The 20,275-nt window shown below is 46.9% G+C and overlaps 1 long non-coding RNA gene across 2 annotated transcripts in view; it reads right to left on the bottom strand.

The window, feature by feature from the left end:
- Window positions 1–1,919: 1,919 nt before the first annotated feature.
- The window catches only part of LOC128328515 (uncharacterized), a 62,683-nt gene continuing 44,327 nt past the window's right edge, over window positions 1,920–20,275 (bottom strand). For both annotated transcript variants that reach the window (XR_008309265.1, XR_008309266.1), the window contains 3 exons: window positions 16,365–16,501; window positions 12,598–12,773; window positions 1,920–4,584 (listed from right to left, as the gene is read on the bottom strand). This is a non-coding gene — a long non-coding RNA (uncharacterized LOC128328515). The remainder of the gene's footprint in view (window positions 4,585–12,597; window positions 12,774–16,364; window positions 16,502–20,275) is intronic.

Raw genomic sequence — 20,275 nt, 5'->3', positions numbered from 1 at the left:
CCCCCAGCACAGTACCTCCAGTGATTGTGCTGGTTATCTTATGTTTCTTTTAGATTGTGAGTCCTTTGGGGACAGAGATCCATCTTATTCATTATTTATCTGTGTAAACCGCCCTGAGCCGTTTTTGGAAGGGCGGTATAGAAATCAAATAAGTAAATAAGTAAGCAAATAAATAAACAAACAGCTTGGGGCTAGGTCCATTTGCTTCCCTTTGAACCTGCCTAGCCCTTGAGACTGGACATGGAATCCCTGCTCCCTGGCCCCGTCACTAATGCATATTCAGCTGTCAGCTACGAGAAGCAAAGTCTTTTCAGTGGTGGTGCCACATATCTTTCCTAGGAGATTAGTCTGGCTCCTTCCTTTTTCATCTTTCAAAGGAGCATGAAAACAATTTCAAAAATCTTTTTGCACTGCATAAAAACTGATTGTATCTTGGTTTTATTTGCCCTTACTGCTGTGAGATTTTTAAAATTCTGTTTTGTGTATTTAAATTATTTTCATTACGGCTGTATATCATTTTATGCAGTCTTGTAAACCACTTTGAGATTTTGAATGAAAAGCTGGGGTATATTTCTGGATTAAATATGTAGAGTGGTTCTGACAAACCACAGATGAATCCTGGGTGGGTGGCATTCATGGTTCCATACACAAAATACAGTGACCTGTGTGTAAATGAGCTAAAATAGTCAATGAGCATCTAGGGCTCCAGAACTGAAGGGTTGTGGAGACCATGTTTTTCATTATCTCAGGATAACAACACTTCCAGCTTGCTTTTGTGAAGAAGCACTTCATTGACAAATGGACTGCTCACTAGCTGTTTCCTAGTTCTATGCTGACTACCTATATCTGCCAATGCAAAGATTTCCTGCCTGGCTGATCTTAAGCCTACCCACTTGGTGAATTCATCTCCCAGTCCATGGATATTTAAACATCTGCAAATATTTAAATGAAATTGGCATCTGCAAATGAGTAACGTCTGGGGGCTTAATGTTTTGGGAAATTGGTGACTTTAGCTGTAAATCAAATGATTTCTATGCTCTAATAAGTTCTGAGGTTTAGGGAAGTCAAAAGAGGAAAGGGAGAGTTCTTATCCATTAAGAAAAGGTAGCAAATTATATTGCCATCCGTAAAACCTTTGATTTCTGGGCCACAGGACCTTGCCCAATACATCATTCCCTAAGGGGAAATAAATATAATATTCTACTGTATAATTTAATGGATGGCTGCATACTTAACATTCTTTCCCCGTAACTCACCAGGTAATCACATATGTTTGCAGAGCCATCGTTGCCAAGGGTATGTTTAGATGTTGTCTGCCTTGCTTAATTGCCTCTGTTCAAGGGCCCTAGTGAGGGGTTCTGCAAACTGTGTCCCCTACTGTGTTAAGCAGCTTTTCTGTCTCCAAGGAAATAGGCTGCTTCTGTTAACAGTATGCAACCGTGTCTTTGTTGAGCCTTTGCACATGTAAAGCCGAACCATTCAAATGTTCACAGTCAATGGAAGGGAAGGGCAACAGAGCAGATTGCTTTTAAGTTAGACCAAGCCTGCAAAAAGCCTCCTCATTATTTAATTCTACCGCCAGGTGCACATCTGGTACAAGAACATGGGATTCTCCAGTATGTAACTCACATGGGGGGGGGACCCCTGGAACCTGGGCTAAATATTGAGACTCAGCACAGAATTTTGGTTTATTAATCCATCATATTTAATTCCACTGTCCACCACATTTTCATATGCACTATGAAAGGGGGGAGAGCTGGTTTAGCTAAGCAGGGTCATTGCATACGAATGGGAGACTACAAATCTAAGCACTGTAAGATATTCCCTTTTGGGGAAGGAGCTGCTCTGGGAAGAGGATCTAGGTTCCAAGTTCCCTTCCTGGCATCTCCAAGATAGGACAAGATTCTTTTTTAGGACAAAATTTTTTTTAATTGAACCAACAAACTACCAAAGCATACAGTACGTTGCCAAAGCACAATTATATACAAAGTGGTTGTTTGTACATCATATATCTACAAAGATTTACACACAAGGATTTGGAAATCCACAGGGTTATAAAGTATATGCAGGCAGTACTGTAACTCGGGGATGGGGGATTACAAGGCACATCAGGTAATCGGGGGGGGGAGGGGGTTACATCCAACGTCCATTTCCATAATTTGTCCCATTGCTGTTAAGAACAGATACACTTGTCTTTTTGCACATAACCATACAAACTTTTCCAGAAGAGATTTACTGTCTCTTCCACGTGAACCTCTTCCCTCCCTATTCCTATGCAGGAGCATTGCATAAATGATATACAGGTTTACTAACCTGATTACGAGAAGGAGAACGTTCCAATTCCCTAGTATGAGGGCACCTGTTCCATCTCGTTTCCTTGAAGGTTTCTTTCTGGGACCTCGAAAAGAGGTTCTATCGCTCAAACCCGAGGATAGTTCTTCCCAAGTCTGTTTTTCCAAATCAGGCCACTCTAACAACTTGCTTACTCCCTGTCTCACTCTTTTGGCTACCACATACTCTTAAGAAATGTGAATGAGTTTCCCTGAATGTTTTGCCTAGCTCACTAGCTTTCTGTTTGCAGGTGATTTTAGGACACTCTTGCTTGTCCTCTGGGAGCCATGGCTTAGCCGCATTAAGCGGTAGTACTTGGTGGTATAAACGCCACCTCGTTTCCCTTAAATGGAAAGGGACGTTTTTCTCCTTAAAGAGAGCGATAGGATGATCGGGTTACAACAAGTACTGTGAAGTGCGGTGTTTGTAGCGTTTACATTCTAAATCAGGTTTTAAAAACCCCACTTCTAGGATCTCTCCATAAATTGTTTTCCTTAGCTGCTTAACTGAGGAGGATCCAAGATAGGGCTGAGAGAGATTCCTGCCTTCAACCTTGGAGAAGCCACTGCCAGGGAGTGTAAACAATACTGAGCTGGACGGACCAACCGTCTGACTCAGTATATGGCAGCTTCCTATGTTCCTATCAATGTTCATTGTTTCAGAATTCATTTCTCACACTGATTTGACTTTGCACCAATATATTAAAACACTTAGAGTCAAACCAACTGTTAATATTTTCTTTGATATCTGATGCGCCAAGCTTGCTCAGTATTGTAGAACTCCTAACCTTTGAGATCATTCTAACCATGACATAATAAGGCAGTCCACACGATTGTTAAGAAGGTACCCAGCTTTGGAAGCTGTATGTGCTCCCAGTGTTTGACTGTGTGTGAGCAAACACTTAGGCAGGAGGAGGGGAGAATGATTGTTTGTGTGAGAGGAGCTGGGTAGGATGGTATTGATGAAGAGCTGGTCTTGTTGTAGCAAGCATCAGTTGCCCCCTTTGCTAAGCATGATCCACACAAGCAGGCTACAGATGAGCACTGTAAGATATTCCCCTTAGGAGATGGGGCCGCTCAGGGAAGAGCATCTGCATGCTTCCATGCAAAAGGTTCCAGGTTCCTGGCATTTCCAGAAAGGGCTGGGAGAGACTCCTGCCTGCAGCCTTGGAGAAGCCACTGCCAGTCTGAAGTGGAGAAGCCACTGCCAGGTAGACAATACTGAGCTAGATGGACCAATAGTGTGACTCAGTATAAGGCAGTCTCCTTTATTCATATGTACCCAGCTCTTACAACAAGCCTTCCAGCCTTGGGGGTCCCCCCAGAATGCCCCGAGCATCCTGGGACTTCCGGGGACCAGGTGGCCCCCGATCCCCACCACCCCTAACGGCTCCATGATGGAGCCAGTAATCGTGTGGGTGGCCGATCTGGCTGCCGAGGGCTCACTATATGATTGTCTGTGGGGACAGTGGGTCAAGCCTGCTCTCCCCACAGATCCCTCCTCGGCTCTCCACATTGCTCATGTGGACAGCCTCACAATCACTCCTCCCTCCTGCTACATAGTTGTTTTCTCACACACAATAGAAAATCGGGAGTTCCTGAAGGTGAGTAGGACACTTGTCCTACCCAGTTTTCAATCATGTGAAGTTCCTTGAACTGCCTTAATGTTTAGCATTTGTATGGAACCTCTGAGTGTCGAAAGCACTTCACGTGAATTATCTTGTAATCCTGATTTTAAAAACCCTGCAAGCAGATTAAGTATTGTTATCAAATAACATTTGATGATGTTATTTGATAATAAAACTTACTTCCCAACAGCAGGGGTTCCCAACCTTGGCTCTCCCGATATTATTGGACTATAACTCCCATCATCCTCCATTACACTGGACAAAGACTACAGAAGATGGAAACTGTAGCCCCACAATATCTGGAAACTCCTGCTCTAGACAGTTGTGATAAAAATAATATTACTGTGATATTATCACATGCTGCAAGTGTGATGTGTGTTAAATACCTCTTGCAGAGGCAGTAATGTGTGCAAAGGAGCCGGCCTGACTCTGATTCTTAGAAAGCTTCCTCTTTCTCCTGTATATTTCTTAGCAAAAGAAATGGAGGCTGTTGTGACTGGGTGCCTCTCCATCCGTGACGCAGCCCGAGGCGACAAAGTTCTCAGAGGGACTTAGAAAGAAGTATTACACAGAATGGAGTGCAGAATGTTGGCTGCATCCTTAAACAGCATCCCTTTTTTTTCTTCCTAGGATAGATAAAGCAGAGGATCATGGACCGATACAGTGTTCCAGGCAAGACGGATTGCAGCTGCTTCACTTGCTTTGATTACAGCAGCTATGCTATTTGCATACAGAAAAGTCAATAACTCTCCTTCAGGTTCTGTTGTGACTTGTTTTTCTCTGCAATAAATAACGAATCAGTACCCAGGGTCAGTGCACTATGGAAGCTGAATTCTTAAAGGACTCGAGACGCTTTCTGCTATCTACCCTTAAGGCTTGGTGAGTTAGGAACTTAGGAAGCTGCCTTGTACCAAGAGGCTGTTCTCACGACCACCAGCCTAACCCTGCTTGGGGGAGCCCAAGCAGCATTAAGCTGGTCGTGAGAAGTGGTGGGATGCTCACGGATCCCTCCGCTCCCCGCCTGCCTAACCCTCATAACTAACCTGGCAGTTAGCCGCTGTTAAGGGTGGACTCTCCCCCTTAACCTGGCTACTGGGTATCATGTGTTTCTTCAGGCTGAATTTAGCCTGAGGAGTCACAGAGATGGGAGCATAGAGTGACCATGTGACGGGAGAATCCCCAATGCAATGCATGGGCCGTGCATTGCCTTGTGGGATGCCCAGAGGCCGGAACCATAAGTTCCAGCCCCGGATCCCTCCTCCCTGCTCCCTGCAGCTCCGAGCACGGGAGGCATGCTGAACTGCTTGGTTGTCGGGTGGGAGGAGAAGTTGAAAGCAGCCTCCCCCCACCACGCACCCTCCCCACCTGCCTGAAGCTATCTTGAGACTTGGCCCCAAGTCAGACCATTGGTCCATCTAGCTCAGTATTCTCTACAGCAGGGTTTCTTAACCTTGGGCCCCCAGATGTTGTTGGACTACAACTCCCATCATCCCCAGACATGGCCTTTGTGGCTGAAGAAGATGGGAGTTGTAGTCCAAAAACTTCTGGGGGCCCAAGGTTAAGAAACCCTGCTCTACACTGACTGGCAGTGACTCTCCAAGGTTTCAGGCAGGAGTCTCTCCCATCTCTACCTGGAGATGCTGCCAGGGATTGAACCTGGGACCTTCTGCACGCAGAGCAGGTGCTTTACCACTGAGCTATGGCCCCACCCACTAAGGGGGATGTCTTATAGCAGGCAATGTTCACATGTAGTCATCCATTCAAGTGCAAACCAGGGCAGACTCTGCTTAGCAAAGGGGGCCATTCATGCTTGCTACCGCAAGACCAAAGCTCTTCCCTAAGCCAGCTTTCCTCCCAAATCATAAATATCAAGCCCATAAGGTAATATAAAGGATGAATTGGAAACCAAGCAAAGGAATAATCTTCTGTGGTGATATGACTGACCCTATGTAATTACTGGAAGGTTATTAGAATTGGAAATAAGCATGAAAAACATGTTCAGTGTCTTGTACTGCTTAATACACATATGTGTAGCCTTAAGAAAGGCCATACACAGGACAGTGGAATCTCATGCTTCCTTGGATTACCCACAATGAAACATAATTTTTTTCAGGTAGGCACAAGAAGATTAGTTTGTAAATTAAAAGGGAAAGAAAGAAGAAAGATGCTAATGATAGCCTGCCAAGGACTGAGTATACACACAAAATGTTTAGAACGCTTGAGCACCAGTTGGGGTGAGAGGTAGGGGTGTGCGCAAAACTGCTAAGGTTCATTTGAACCAGTGGCGACCCAGTCCACGTGGTCTAATGGCTTCCGTACTTGTGTGGAGGCCCAAACTGGGGCTGATGGTGGGGGGGGGAGCACCGCTGGGGCTTAGGGGAGCTGCCGCCAGCCCACCATTGGCCTGCTGCCGAGGAGCCACGTGCTTCAGCGGTGTGTTAGCTAGCCTCCCATCTGTCCCCCTGTCCTCCCTTTTTCAAAGCCACCCCCGCCCCGGATGCTTGTAAAGGGGAGTCCTTACTGAGTTCCCCTCAACAAGCATCCAAACCAGTCAAACCGGGCCTGGTTCAGCTGAAACTCAGACCGCCCCCCCACCCACCGCTTTTTGGAGGGCTGGTCTAGTTCGAGTTTGAACTGGTTGAACTGGGCTGGTTTGACTTGAACCTGGTTTGAGCTCAGTCTGGTTTACACAGACTCTCCCCCTAGTGAGAGGTGGGGGTAGAATGGGGGTAAGGAAGCCAGAAGGAGAGGATATTGGCATTACAGATCTCCTAACAGTGTACAGTGTTCTGTAAGGGGAGTGGAGTTGGGGATGGGGAGAGATATATGCCCTTTCTAAGTCATCCAAAGTCCCTTAGGGACCGGGCTCAATTTTCCATTCCTGTTGCACTCTAAGCAATGACTTCAGTAGCTCCTGCTCTCTAAATTCTTCTGCATTCCAGGCTGCTCATGAAGGCAGAGCTGAATATGCTTTACCATGCTTCTTAGGAACATAGAAACGTAGGAAGTTCCCTTATCAGACCATTGGTCCATCTCTAACTCAATATTGTCATGTCTACATATGCTACAAAGAGGAGTCATGTCATGTTACAGAGAGGAGTAGCTCCCATTCCTACTGAGAGATGCCAAGGAGTGAACCTGGGACCTTCTGTAGGAAAGCAGATGCTGATACTCTTCCACTGAGCTATGGCCCCATCAGGAAATATCTCACAAACCTCACATGTAGAGGCGAGTCTCACAATCGGTGAGAAGCGCTGTAAGGGGGGTTGCAGGGAGAGCGGGCTTAGCCCGCTCTCATCGCAGATGATCAGGCCGGCAGCCCACATGACTGCCAGCTCTGTCACGGAGTCGGTGGGGGCTGCGGGGATCGGAGGCTGCTTGCAACCTCCCGGTCGGGGGTCTATGTGTTGCCGCGTGCCACAAATGAGAGTGGATTCATGGTTTGTCATTGAAAATATCAGATGCTACCAGAGAATCTACACTCAGAACACCTCAGAAACAACAAAACCCAGTACCCCATGGGTTAGCAACTCATGGGGTTGGTTGGCACCCTCTGTGCACTACACCACCACTCACTCTGGGCCACCCCAGTGCTCCCCAAGTGGAGTTATGGGGCTGCTGGAACCTCCATGCTTCCCTATGGAGAAAAACCTTAAAGATGTGTAAACTTCAAAAAACACTTAAAATCAGCCCTTTGCCCAATTCCTTTGAAATAATTCTGGTAGCTTCCTTGCCCCCCTTGGGCACTACCACCCACTCCACTCCACTCTAGGCCACCCCTTTACCTCGGACGTGAAGCAATACATTTGCTGAAACCTCCATTCTTCCCTATGGGGAATTCAAAAATACTTTAAAAATTCACCAATAATCGGAGGAGTGTCCTATTGTCTTGGAGTTTGGTGGGTGGCAGGCATCCCTGGGTGCCTACCATGCACCCCATTTTTGTGCCCATAGGTGCTCCACAATAGGGGATAATGGGCTGGTTTGAGTCCCATTATACACTATGAGAAAAATTAAAAATATTTCAAAAATTCATTAAAAAAATTGTAGGTGCGTCCGATTGCTTTGGGGTTTGGGTGGTAGTTGGCACCCATGGGTGTTCCACAATATGGAATAATGGGCTGGTTCGAGTCCCATTATAACCTATGAGGAAAAAATACCCCCTCCCCAAAAATCATAAAAGATCGTACAAGTGTCCAATTGCTTTGGGGGTTGAATGGTAGGCATCCATGGGTGCCAACTGCCATCTCACCCACTTTGGAAGGTTTGAACCAGTTCAAAATCAACCCCCCCCCCCAGTTCGGGTTCAAATTCGAACCATCAGCTCGAACCTAATGGCGGTTCGGTTTGAATTCAAACCATCAAACTGAACTGGTTCAAATTCAAACCTGTTAGAATTCAAACTGGTTTGCACATCCCTATCTACAGAGGCCTTAACAGGCCTAATAAAGCAGTCGAATGGGCCACGGCGGTGATGAGGGAGGCTGATGGGGGGAGGGGGAACCTTCGCAGACCCCCCCATGGCCTAGATGAAGACCCCCAAAGGGTCTAAAAGGGGGAAAAAATTATTATTATTTTAAAAGTTTGTGAACATGGCAGGGGGTTCGGTTCTGGTCCGGACGGACCGGGTGTGTGTGTTTGGTTTGACCTCGAACCATTGAACCCCCCAAACTGCTAACCGCAACCCCCCGAACCAGTTCTGCACATCCCTACTCTCCTCCTCTACTCCGCCCTTCATACATCTATCACATTATGTCACTTGAGGGAAAGGTTGTTATAAATCCCTTGGTAGTTGCCTGGTAATTGGGAATTGGTAGTTGCCTGGTAATTTGTTGGGAATGAAGTTCCAGTGCATCGACCTTTTGTGCCAACTATCCTAATGACCACTATGGGCATTGGGAGTAGAGATAGTGAGTAAGGGAGGCTATTCTCACAATGGGGGAAAACCGGGCTAAAGACAGCCCAGTTTTCCCCCATTGTGAGAACCAGTGGGCTCACGTGCAAGCCTGGTGGTTCTCTGGCAGCTAGCCTGCCAAAGTAGCCCTCCCCTTAGCCCAGGTTAGCGGAGCGAGTGCTCTGCTAACCCGGGTTTTCTGATCATGTGCCGCCACAGCGCAGCTCTGGACCATGGCGACACAAGCAGCCTCCCAGGTTCAGAGGTCTCTCCAGCATGCCCTGCGTGCACACACAGGGCATCCTGGAATTTCCAGGGGCCGCATGGCCCTTCAACCTAAACTCTGCAACTACTCAGCTCCGTGACAGAGCTGGCAGTCATGTGGGCGGCCGATTCGGCCACTCAGCTCCAAGCAGCTGCTTGTCTGCGGAGAGAGCGGGCTAAGCCCTCTCTCCCTGCAGAAGCACCTCAGGGTCTCCCTAATTGTTCTACCTGTCTCTACTCTAAGATCCCTAATATGACTCTACAGGTATTTCCTGTGCTGAGTCAGAATCCCTTCCTTTCCTCTTAGAGAGCAGATGGAAACCTCTCCCTCCCTCCCTCCCTATTCATTATGTAGTTCTATAGATTGGGGTTAGGTCTTTCCTATCCAAAGTGTACTTCACCAATAAATACTTAGTATTTAGTTCTACAAGAATCTCCTTGTGTCTTCTAAAAATAGCTGCAACAACTAAACTGTGCAACTACTCTGTAACTGGAATGGGTAGCTTCTTTAGTGCTCTGCTGATTAACTGGAGAATAAAAATTACAACCCCCAACAGCTTTTGCTGCATTTTCAAGGTTGACCCTGGTATAATGAGAGAGAGAGAGAGAGAGAGAGAGAGAGAGAGAGAGAGAGAGAGAATGGAGCCTGAGCCCAAAGATCCTGCCTGCAAGGTATTTTCATGCATTTAGGAGAGGTTTACTAATCCCTTCTCTAAATGTCTCCAAAAGTTTTTTGGGGGGTTCCCCAGGGTAATTTTGGGGGGTTCATGGAGATGGGGGCAAATGGCAAATCTCCCTGTGCAAGTGGAAGTGCTTTCAACTCACACAGCAGTGCCTTTGGATCCAAGCCATACTCCCGAAAATAGAGAGAGAACTTCTGAATTGGGCCAGACAAGCCACAGTAGTGCAATAAATCATAGACAGCCTGCAGACAACAGCCTCTGCATAGTGTATTTCTGCTGCCCACTGTCTAGAATGGTTGTTCAGCATCCCCGCATCTTCTAACCAGCCCACTGTAGTGAACAGCCCTGCAAACATGGCATTCTAACAATGTGCATTACAAAACAGGAAAATTCCAACAATGATTTGAAATGTTTGGCATTCCGTGTGTTAGAGGAAGGAGCTATTCACTTCCTTCTGAATGAAGCCCCAGATTTCATGGGCTATTTTCCATTCATCCATGTCTTTCTGACCAGCAATCTATTCCAGTAAATTATCTTTTCTGTTCTATGCTAATGCTTTGCGATAAATAGTGCTGGGACAGCAAAGAGAGAACGAGGCTCTGGATTCCTGCCCTGAAGGAAGGAAGACAGCCTCTCTCTAGCCAGATTTTTCTTGTTTATTTGCACCTCTGCTAGGATAGAAATAAATTTGTCTGCAATACTATACTTCTATAGGTTTGCTATTCGTGTGTAACAAACATGTGCAAATGGAGTCAATGAAGCTCTTCTCACGATCTGTGAGAAGTGCTTCTTCCAGGTCTGTGGGCTTAGCCCACTCTCCCCTCAGACAATCAAATGGCAGCCCTGGGTGGCTGGATCAGCTGCCCACATGACTGCTGGCTCCATCACGGAGCTGGTGGGGGCTGTGGGGATCGGAGGCCATGCGGAGAGACCCCTGAGCCCGGGAGGCTGCTTGCAGCCTCCTGGTCGAGGGTCTACTCATGTGTCGCCATGTGCCATGGCAACACATGAGCAAAAAGATGAGGTTAATGGAGCGCTCGCTCATCTTAGGGGAGGGAGTTTTAGGAGGGCTAGCCACCTTGGGAGCACTGGGCTCGCCTGCGAGCCTGGTTGTTCCCACGATCCCTGGAAAGTAGGCCAAGCTCCCTTAGCCCACTTTCCAATGATCGTGAGAATAGCTTCAATGTCTCCTTCAGCAGAGCTGACTGGGAGTGGCTTGGTAGAATAATGTCTTTGTGGATACCTGTGAAAAGTCAGACTTTTTCTATACCTGTTTTATCTGTTTTCTCTCTCATACACATACCACTCACACACCTTGTTATCTCTCACTCATACACACTTCACGCAAATACCCATGCAAACCACTTAAGAACCTTGTTCACACACTCAGCCTTATTGTGCTGATCACTCACTGCTGCTCAAATGCTGTCTGCTCATTTCTAGATCCTTTGTGGACCGATTTGAAAGATACTTCCCACCCACCCACCCCCATGAACTGGCCCATGTGATTAAAAAGGGGGTGCATTGAGTTTGTTCTCATTGTAGCATCTTTCATGGGGATCCAAACTCCCAATGTTCTGCGCTCCTTTTTTGCGTGGGGGTGAGTGGATTGTCTGAACCACTGCTCTGCACATGCTCTGAGTACTAGTTTAAAACGAGTGGCCAATATGATACACAGCATTATACCTCCATAACATTGCACCCTGGGGCTGCTGCGGACTCCTAAGCAGCTCTGACAGTGCTCTGGGCATGTAGGTGTGCAAGCAACCCTACTGCAGTTTTCCCCATTTCAGCAAATGGGGAAAGCTGTGGGAACACTGTTTGTGCAGCCGCTCATTCAGAGCAGTGTTAGGACTACTTAGGAGTCCACAGCAGCCCAGGGGCAGAGTGTGACATGAGCGTCATGTCAGCGAGTGTTTGGAGCACCTGTGGAGGGACCGTTTGGATTACTCACCCCCACATATGATAATATGTATTTACTACATTTACATTCCACCATTCTTCCATGGTGGAACTCAAAGTGATCTACAGGTACATGAGATTCCCAGGTTGTCTTCCTTCCAGGCATTGGGTGAGGCCCAAACCTCTGTAGATGGCTGCACCCTGTGTCTTCCACAGCACATGGCCTGGGAGCACAATGGTGCTTTCAGCTCTGGTTCTGTCCTCACTTGTGCAGTCTTGTATATGTGGTGTGAAGGTGCAGGCCTTCCTATGAATGAACATGATTAACATTAGGGCTGTGCACAGAACCGCCACACTGCGGTCCGGCACTGGGGTGGGGGATCGCTTTAAGAGCAGCGGGAGGGTTTACTTACCCCTCCCGCCGCTTTCCGCTGTGGCACTGTAATTAGTAGTGTAATTGGGGTGGCAGGATACCTCCCTGCCGCCCCTTCCCCGCTGCGGCTCGGCAAAGCTCCCAGTAATGCTTTGCGCGCGCTTCACGTCACTGACGTGCACGCAAAGCATTACTGGGAGCTTTGCTGAGCCGCAGCGGGGAAGGGGCGGCAGGGAGCTATCCTGCCGCCCCAATTACACTACTAATTACAGCGCCACAGCGGAAAGTGGCGGGAGGGGTAAGTAAACCCTCCGGCCGCTCTTAAAGCGACCCCCACCCCCAATCCGGACCACCCAGGTCCGGACCGGTCCGGAAGCCATTTCAATGGCCTCCGGACTGGTCCAGACCCATCCCTAATTAACATTGCTTTCCATGGGATGCAGAGTCATGGAGTGGATATTTTGGCTGGAATACACTTCAAACCTTCTAACCTAAATGAAAGTCACTAGTGAAGTGCCATTACCTCCAGTTGATGCACGTCTTCTTAGGGGGTGATTTAAGCACCACACTGTTGTAGCCTCCTCAGTTTCAGAAGAACTACATGAGTGGAGTTCATTGATTTGGCCTTTAAGGATCACAGCCTGCATGTAAGTCTGTATTCATGAGCTAGTGTGAGTCAATAGTTCTCACAAGTTCAATCTGTAAAACATGGAATACATCCTCTATGTTACATATTGTATATTGTTATAACACTGTGGAACAAAACCATTCCTTTAGAACTCTAGGGCTCTGTCTGCCATCCTCCTCTCAAATATGTGACAGGAGCAAAAATTCTCTGGAAAGATGGATGAGTAGTTCTCTTTTCTTACTCTGTGCTTTACACCCACACGTCTTTCTGCTTGTAATGATGCAGTGGTATCCGGAGATGTGTTACCGAAAATAGGTGATTGTAACTCATTTGGATTTGCACCCAGCTGTGTTGTGGGGAGCATCAGCCAGTTGAATATAAACCCCAAACTGTATATGCAAATTCACCTTTAGAAGCCACATAATAGGAGGATATAGCCAAATAATGGGTCACATGAGGAAATGCTTACATCCAAATATATATTTAGCACCTTTTAATCATCAGGTTAACAATAATTTAAAATACCATTTGTGCCATCTACATAAAGCCACACAGTGGCATGCAAATTGAAGTCACTTTTGGATCTGGCATCCAGGATACAAAGCTAGAAGCCTTCACATATTAGGCAGATTATGTGTTTCATCAGGGCTAGCTCCAGGTTTGAAAGGACTCTGGGCAAGGTGATCTCTGGTGGGCCCCATTCTGCTTACTATGGTGGTAGACTCAGGTTTCTTTCATTCTCAGTGGACTGGCAGCAGGAGCATAAACAAATATGGCCACCTACCATATTTGGTCTCACCCACAGTGGTCCATGCAGTGTCAGGATGCTATGTGGGGCATTTGTAGGAGGGGGGAGGGAATTGTGGGCAGCGACTGCCAAGTAGAATGCTGCCCCCACAATTAGGGGAGGGGTTCACTGGTTGCTGACTAGTCCTCCCTCATGGTTGGTATCTCCCGTGAGACGTCCCAGGGCACTGACTGTTGGCAGCTGGCCAAAGGTGCCTTGAGAAGTATTACAAAATGTACGTGAGTTCAGGCTCAAAAAAGAATTTGGGAGGCTCAAAGCACTTTTCTTTTCCACTCAGAGAAGTCGGTGTTCAATGCACCCCCCCTCCCCATGCCCACCCTTTACTTATCGGATAGTGAGTGGAAGCAGCCTTTTTGTATGAAATGTTTGCTTCCTCTGGGAAAGGTGCAGTGGCTCTCAGGGCTGTAGTCTTCCCAAAGGCTGCAGCATTTGGGAAGACTACAGGGTCATTCACATGACCCATGAAGCTGGGACTAAGGAGGGCTGCGGCAGAAGGCAGGACACAACATGCCTTCCCCCAAATGAGTGAGGGCTCACCTGGATGATGGTGCACCGTGCGCCCACATGATTGGCACAGTAGTGAGGTTTTCAATGGCGATCTGGAGGAAAAAGTCCTCCAGTATCCCACAGTGTATTGCATGGGCCGCAGAAAGGCTGCATGCATCAATGCAGCAGTTCCCAGCTTCCTGGCTGCTCTGTAGGCGGCACTCTATGGTGGAGAGTCAGCCATGTGGCTGGGAGCTGCTGCAAATTGCTCTAATCGTGCATATAATTGGGGCTGTGAAGTAAGATGGAGCTTTCCCCCTCTTACCTTGATTAAAGGCAAGAGAGAGAAAATAGGATAGTCCTGCTCTGGAGCAGCAGCATAGGCGGAACTGGTGGGGGGCAGGCAGGGCACGTGCCCTAGGCGCCACTGAGGTGGGGGCGCCACGCCAGTTCCTGCCACCCCCACCCCATTGCCCACCTGCCCATCCCCAGGGCCCCTCAGCCACTTGCCTCCAACTCCGGCTGATTGGGGAGGCCTAGGATCGGCAAGGCCTGCAAACTGCAGAGCTCTTCTCTCCCCGCCTCTCAGCTGATCGGCGGGTGGGCGGGGCTTCCAGAGAGGTCTCCGAGTAGGCCTCCCTGAAGCCTGTACTTGGCAGGCCAAGCAAGCCAGGAAGGAGGAAGCAGGCAGAGTTCTCTGCAGCAGCAGCAGCAGCCCCTCTGCCCAGACCATCCAGCACAGCTTTTGCTAGGTAGGCTGTGAATTCCTTTTTGTGGTCCCCTCCACCCCTATAGGAATCTGCTTGCCATAGGGCTTTGATATGGGGGGTGGGGCGAGACTGAGAAGTCTCTGAATATTTAATTTAAAACAGACTGAAAAATGTGCTGGCTTTAAAAACAAAAACTATCTAAAAAGGCCTATAAGTGGCTTGTTTCAGGGTGGAAAATTACAAACACTTCTGGAACAAGTATATTTTATTTATTTTCATTCATTCATTCATAAATGCACTTATGTTCAAGTTGTTTTGCAACCCAGAAGGTCTGAGTGAGAACTGTGAAGCATGTGTTGTGCTTTTATTTTATTTTATTTTTCTTGTGTGTGAACTGCTCTCCAATAACTTGCAGGGACTTCAGGGTAAATCTGGCCAACATGTGAATGCAGCACCTCCATTCCAGAGGAGATGTGTGTTAAAGGGCTTTAAAAGCCCCATGTGAAAAACCTCCTGGAATCAAACTTTACTGAATTTGTTCAGAATTCTGAGAAAACAAACATAGGCTCACCCTGCAAGGTTGAAAGTCTCCTTTGCTAATCTGCAGCGAGGGGGCCATTTTAATAATTAGCGTTGCTAGTGTGTTCTAGGCATTAAAAGTAGCACAAATATATAGTACTCAATGTATATCACTATATACTGTGAAGTGTGCATGTGTGTATTCAGTGAAATGTATTTCCAGGTGCATACTTATTTTGAAATATCAGACTTAAATCCTTGGGGGCCTGGGATGTGTGGAGGCCCTGGACTTTGAGGGGCTGGGGGCCCATTTTAAAATCTCATCTTGGCCCATTCCAACCTTGCTATGTCCCTGGCGGTCACTACACATGGGTTTCTGCACAACACCTGCACAGAAGAAACTTCCATGTAGAAAATGTGTCTCTTGTAAATTGACCCTGAATTTTCCATCCATGACTGGGATATCTGAGAGTTAGAGTCAATAATAAAAGAACAACACGCTGCTTGTGACAGGAAGGGGCAAATTACAATGATTTCTTAGTCTGGCAGGGGCTGGTTTTGGCCCTGGCAGAACTTGGCTGTCTGTTCCTGTTGCAAATTCCTCTGTCTAGTGTGGCAAACTAATGTATCCTCCTCCCTCTTGGTGTCAAAGTAAGCACTGGTGTGGTGAATGCACATATACCCCATCATGAGCCAACAGTCATCATAAGACAAAGGCTGGCAGGAATCATTCATTGGTTTATAGACACACACACACACCCCACCAACTTCCTCTTCTCCTATTTTGCTAGTGGCTATTTGGGCAGGTGATCCTCTAGGATAAAGTCATGTTTTTAAAAAAGAATGAGATGAGACAGAGAAAATGACACTTGGAATCCTTGCATAACTCCTGACTGTTGTTCTAAGTCTTTTACAGAGATGGCTCATGTTTTCAGGTTTTGATCAACAACCATGTCTAGATGGTACAGTGTTCCTTTTAACAGGGATTTCCAGATATAGTTGACTACAATTCCCATCATTCCTGTTTGGCCAGGGGCGCAATTTCAGTGCTTGCCCTAGGCGCTATTTTCCCTAGTTACGCCTCTGAGCAGCAGGCAGGAACAGATCTTATCTATGGGCAAAGTGGAAGGTATGCTCACCTTACATTTCTCAGTCAGCCATGTTGTGTCTGCCTCCATTTTGTGTGCCTACTGCCTCCCTCTCTTGTCCTCTGCTGCTCTTGCCTGCAGCATGCTGCTGCTTTAAGAGTTGTGAGGTGGGAGACGGTAGCACCAACCTGAAAGAGAAATGAAATGCCCCAAATCTTTTAAAATATGAATATTAATAAGGCAGGAGCCAATAAGCATGCTCACTTTTGCTTTTGTGAAGTGGGCGGTCCTAGGACCACCCTATAAACCAATCAGAGAGGGACTAGGCTGATTGACTCCTCAGGCAGCCAGGGTACCCAGAGGGTGGGGAAGACTTTTTCTTTTAGCTACTCAGAAGAATCCAATCACCATTTTGGTTAGAGAGCAGGTAGGCTGGCTGGCTGTAGGCAAGTCTGATATTTTGCTGTCTTAAGAACATACGAACAGCCCTGCTAGATCAGGCCTAAGGCCTATCTAGTCCAGCATCCTGCTTCACACAGTGGCTCAACAGATGACACAGGGAAGAGGAGAGGGAATGCCCTCTCTCTTGCTGTTGCTCCCCTGCAACAGGTATTCAGAGGCATCCTGCCTGAGGCTGGAGGTGGCCTAGTAGCCATTGATAGACCTGTCCTCCATGAATTTGTCTAAGACCCTTTTAAAGCCATCCAAACTAGTGACCATCACCACATCCCATGGCAAAGAGTCCCATAGATTAATTATGCGCTGTGTGAAAAAATACTTCCTCTTGTCAGTCCTAAATTTCCCAGCCTTCAGTTTCATGGGATGGCCCCTGGTTCTGGTGTTGTGAGAGAGGGAGAAAAATTTCTCTCTGTCCACCCTCTCCTTCATTAAAATGCATAATTTTATACACCTCGATCATGTCTCCCCTTAGTTACCTCTTTTCCAAACTATAGAGCCCCAGATGCTGTAGCCTTGTCTCATAAGGAAGATGGTCCAGGCCCCTGATCATTTGGTTGCCCTCTTCTGCATCTTTTCCAGCTCTACTATATACAGAACTCTATGCAGTACTTCAAATGTGGCCGCACCATAGATTTGAATAAGGGCATTATAATATCAGCATTTTTATTTCCAGTCCCCTTTCTAATGTGCCCTAGCGTGGAAATCCCTAGCTCCTTTGTTTATAGGGGAGGAATACAACCTCTGCTTTCTCTCCCTTCCTCTCTGATCTGATCTGTGTGCAAAGCACTATGGCCCATTCCCCAAGTGACATGCCATCGGAAGGAACAGCAAACTGTAAGACTGGACTAATTAGATTATAAAGTGGCATGAGAAGCCAGAAAGTTCTTTTAGGGCATATGCATGGATTTTTTATTTTTTATTTTAGTCCAAACTGCTTTTCAGGTAATTGCACATGTGGCTTTCCATGTGGGTGTGGTATGGAGAAGGGATGGATTCTGTTGGAAAGAAAATATTTTTTTAAAATACATTTTCTATGCGGAGAGCTAACTAGGTTTTTCTCTGGATTGTGGCCAGCATCTGTAACATTAATATGTCCACTGGCAGGAATGGTTCATTGGGCAAGGATTAAGGAAGTGATCTCTATAAATAACATTTGTTGCTTGCTAGGAAGAACACCCAGGCTGATACCCAAGACAGACAGAGAGTGGCATCCAGCTATTTAGCAGGCATGGAGTAGGGAGTGGGAGTCCCCATGCATCTTGGCTTCCCATGGTGTCCTCTGTTACAGGAGATGGTTCATAGCTGCAGCAATCACTGCCAGCTACAAGCAGCCAGTGCTGAAACATGAGCAGTTAGGCACAGTTAAGGGCGTAAGCACACCTGTAACCTCAGGTAATTGGTGGGCTTCTTTGGCGGGTTTGCCACCGAGATCCGCGCAGATCCTGGCAGTTCTTATGTGCAGCCTAATCTGAGCTTAGCATCCCTAGCCGAGTTAGACTGTGTGTGAGAACAGCCTCTATAGCTCTATCCAAACATTATGGTGAACATTCATACAAGTGTACAGTGTACCCAGGTACAGATCTGTACACAGGTATAGTGATTCACATATTATGTTGCGCACAAGTAAAGTAGGATGTTTCCTTTGTGTACCATGCATTTGAAGGGACGGTACCAGGTTCACTTTTAAAAGGATGAGGGTGCAGACATTTACACAAAAACATGCATGAGTGTACAAATATCTGTACACTGGTACATCATAATGTCTGAATGGGGCTTTTGTGTCCGGTCGTCCTGCAGCAGAGTACCTGCATAGGTCCTAAAAGAAGACAAGTACTTTTCATCCATTTCCCCCCTGTTTTGTTGTTGGCAGGGACAAATCCCAATTTGACTTGGCATTAACCTGCCTTTATTTGTGGCTGCTACTGACCCTCCTGTCCCCTGAGCCCTGCAGCATATGATGGGAACTCAAGGGAAGGGTGTGTGTATTTGTTTGTGCCCTTGTGTTGGAAGGTAGAGGCAACTCAAAAGCTTTAAAATCATAAGCCAACAAACAAACAAACAAACAAACAAACAAAAACCCACCACCTTGCACACATTTTGGGATTAAAGAGTTTTTTAAAAATTGAAGGGGGAAATATCTGGCATTTTATATTTCAACTTTGATGTAATTTCAAACGAGCAATTCTTCTCCAGTCTCCTATTAAACAAAGGAAAAAATGCAGAAAAGTCACAGCGGCACTTGTACAGGAATCTCACATTGCTGGCACTTCTCCATATGTTCTAAATGTCCATTAAAAGCAACAGCAGAACTGTTTTCATTGCCCAATAAGATGAAGTAATATGGAGTGTCTGAGCATGTGCAGAGAATATTTCATGAAATAACCATAACTAGATGGCAGTAAGAAAGCTCTAGAAAAAAACTACATCCAGAAGCTATTTCAGGCAGCAACAGTTGCTTTTTCAGATGTAATCAAGCATCAGCTAATAAACACACAAACCTGTGCAGATCTCAGCACTTAACTAGCAGAGAGAAACACTGGGCTGATGTTGTTGAGTCACTGCTAAATGCCAAGCCTTGATCAGGCATAACAAATATGCCATTGGCAAGATTGTTTGCAAAACAAAGCAGGAGGCTTCTAGAACATGCTAATCGCTTGTGGCCTTTGCTCTGAAGGCTCCCTCAGCTCCATGCAATGTGCAGGACCGAAGGACTGTTTGGTCAGAGAAGTAAAGGCAACAAACTAGCAAGTGGAAGTCTGGAACCCTGGTGCTTGGCCTTGGCTGCTTGTTGTTTGTAATCCAGCAATAGGTGAAGGGCCTCAGGTTAGCCACCTTTCATATAGGGAGGTCATTCACATGACCAGCCCTACCTGGGCAGAACAGGGCTACCCAGGTAGGGCTGGTTGTGTGAAGCACTAGGATCACTCCCAGTCCTGCCACTCCTCCCCTGGGTAGCCCTACTTTTCAACCTAGGGCCCAGGCTAAAAGTGAGGTAGACGGAAAAGCACGCACCTCCTACTTTACTGCCTGGCCATGTGGTCTGTTGTGATGCTGGAAGCCACTCATGGGCGGCCGGCAGCCATCTTGGCCATAGGGCCTGGGAGTGGGGGGAGTGGCCCAGCAGATTTCCCAATACATAGTGCTGCTTGCGCAGAGCATTGTGAGATACCTGGTGGCCTGGCTTCCTCCCTCCTACCTCTCGTTCACTATGCTACTTGTCTGGGTGGGCGGGTGGCGGAGCCCTGCTCTGACTCTATGACCTCTCAAGTGATAGAATGTACTCAGGAACTTCCTGGGAGTGACTTCCTTCTTTTTCTTCCCAAGACTCTCTCTCTCTCTCTCTCTCTCTCAGTGACCACCATATAGCCAGCAGCTAGGGTGTAGATCTTTCCTATCATTATATACTTCTAAATAAAGTAGATTAGTTTAACCTTAAATCAGTCTCCATACTTATCATTTACAAGCTGTTCCCCTGAGACCCTGTTCGCTTCTGCTGTAATAGG

Source organism: Hemicordylus capensis, chromosome 5 (assembly GCF_027244095.1).
Source record: "Hemicordylus capensis ecotype Gifberg chromosome 5, rHemCap1.1.pri, whole genome shotgun sequence".
Taxonomy (NCBI): Eukaryota; Metazoa; Chordata; class Lepidosauria; order Squamata; family Cordylidae; genus Hemicordylus; species Hemicordylus capensis.
This window is presented reverse-complemented; position numbering and strand designations above follow the sequence as displayed.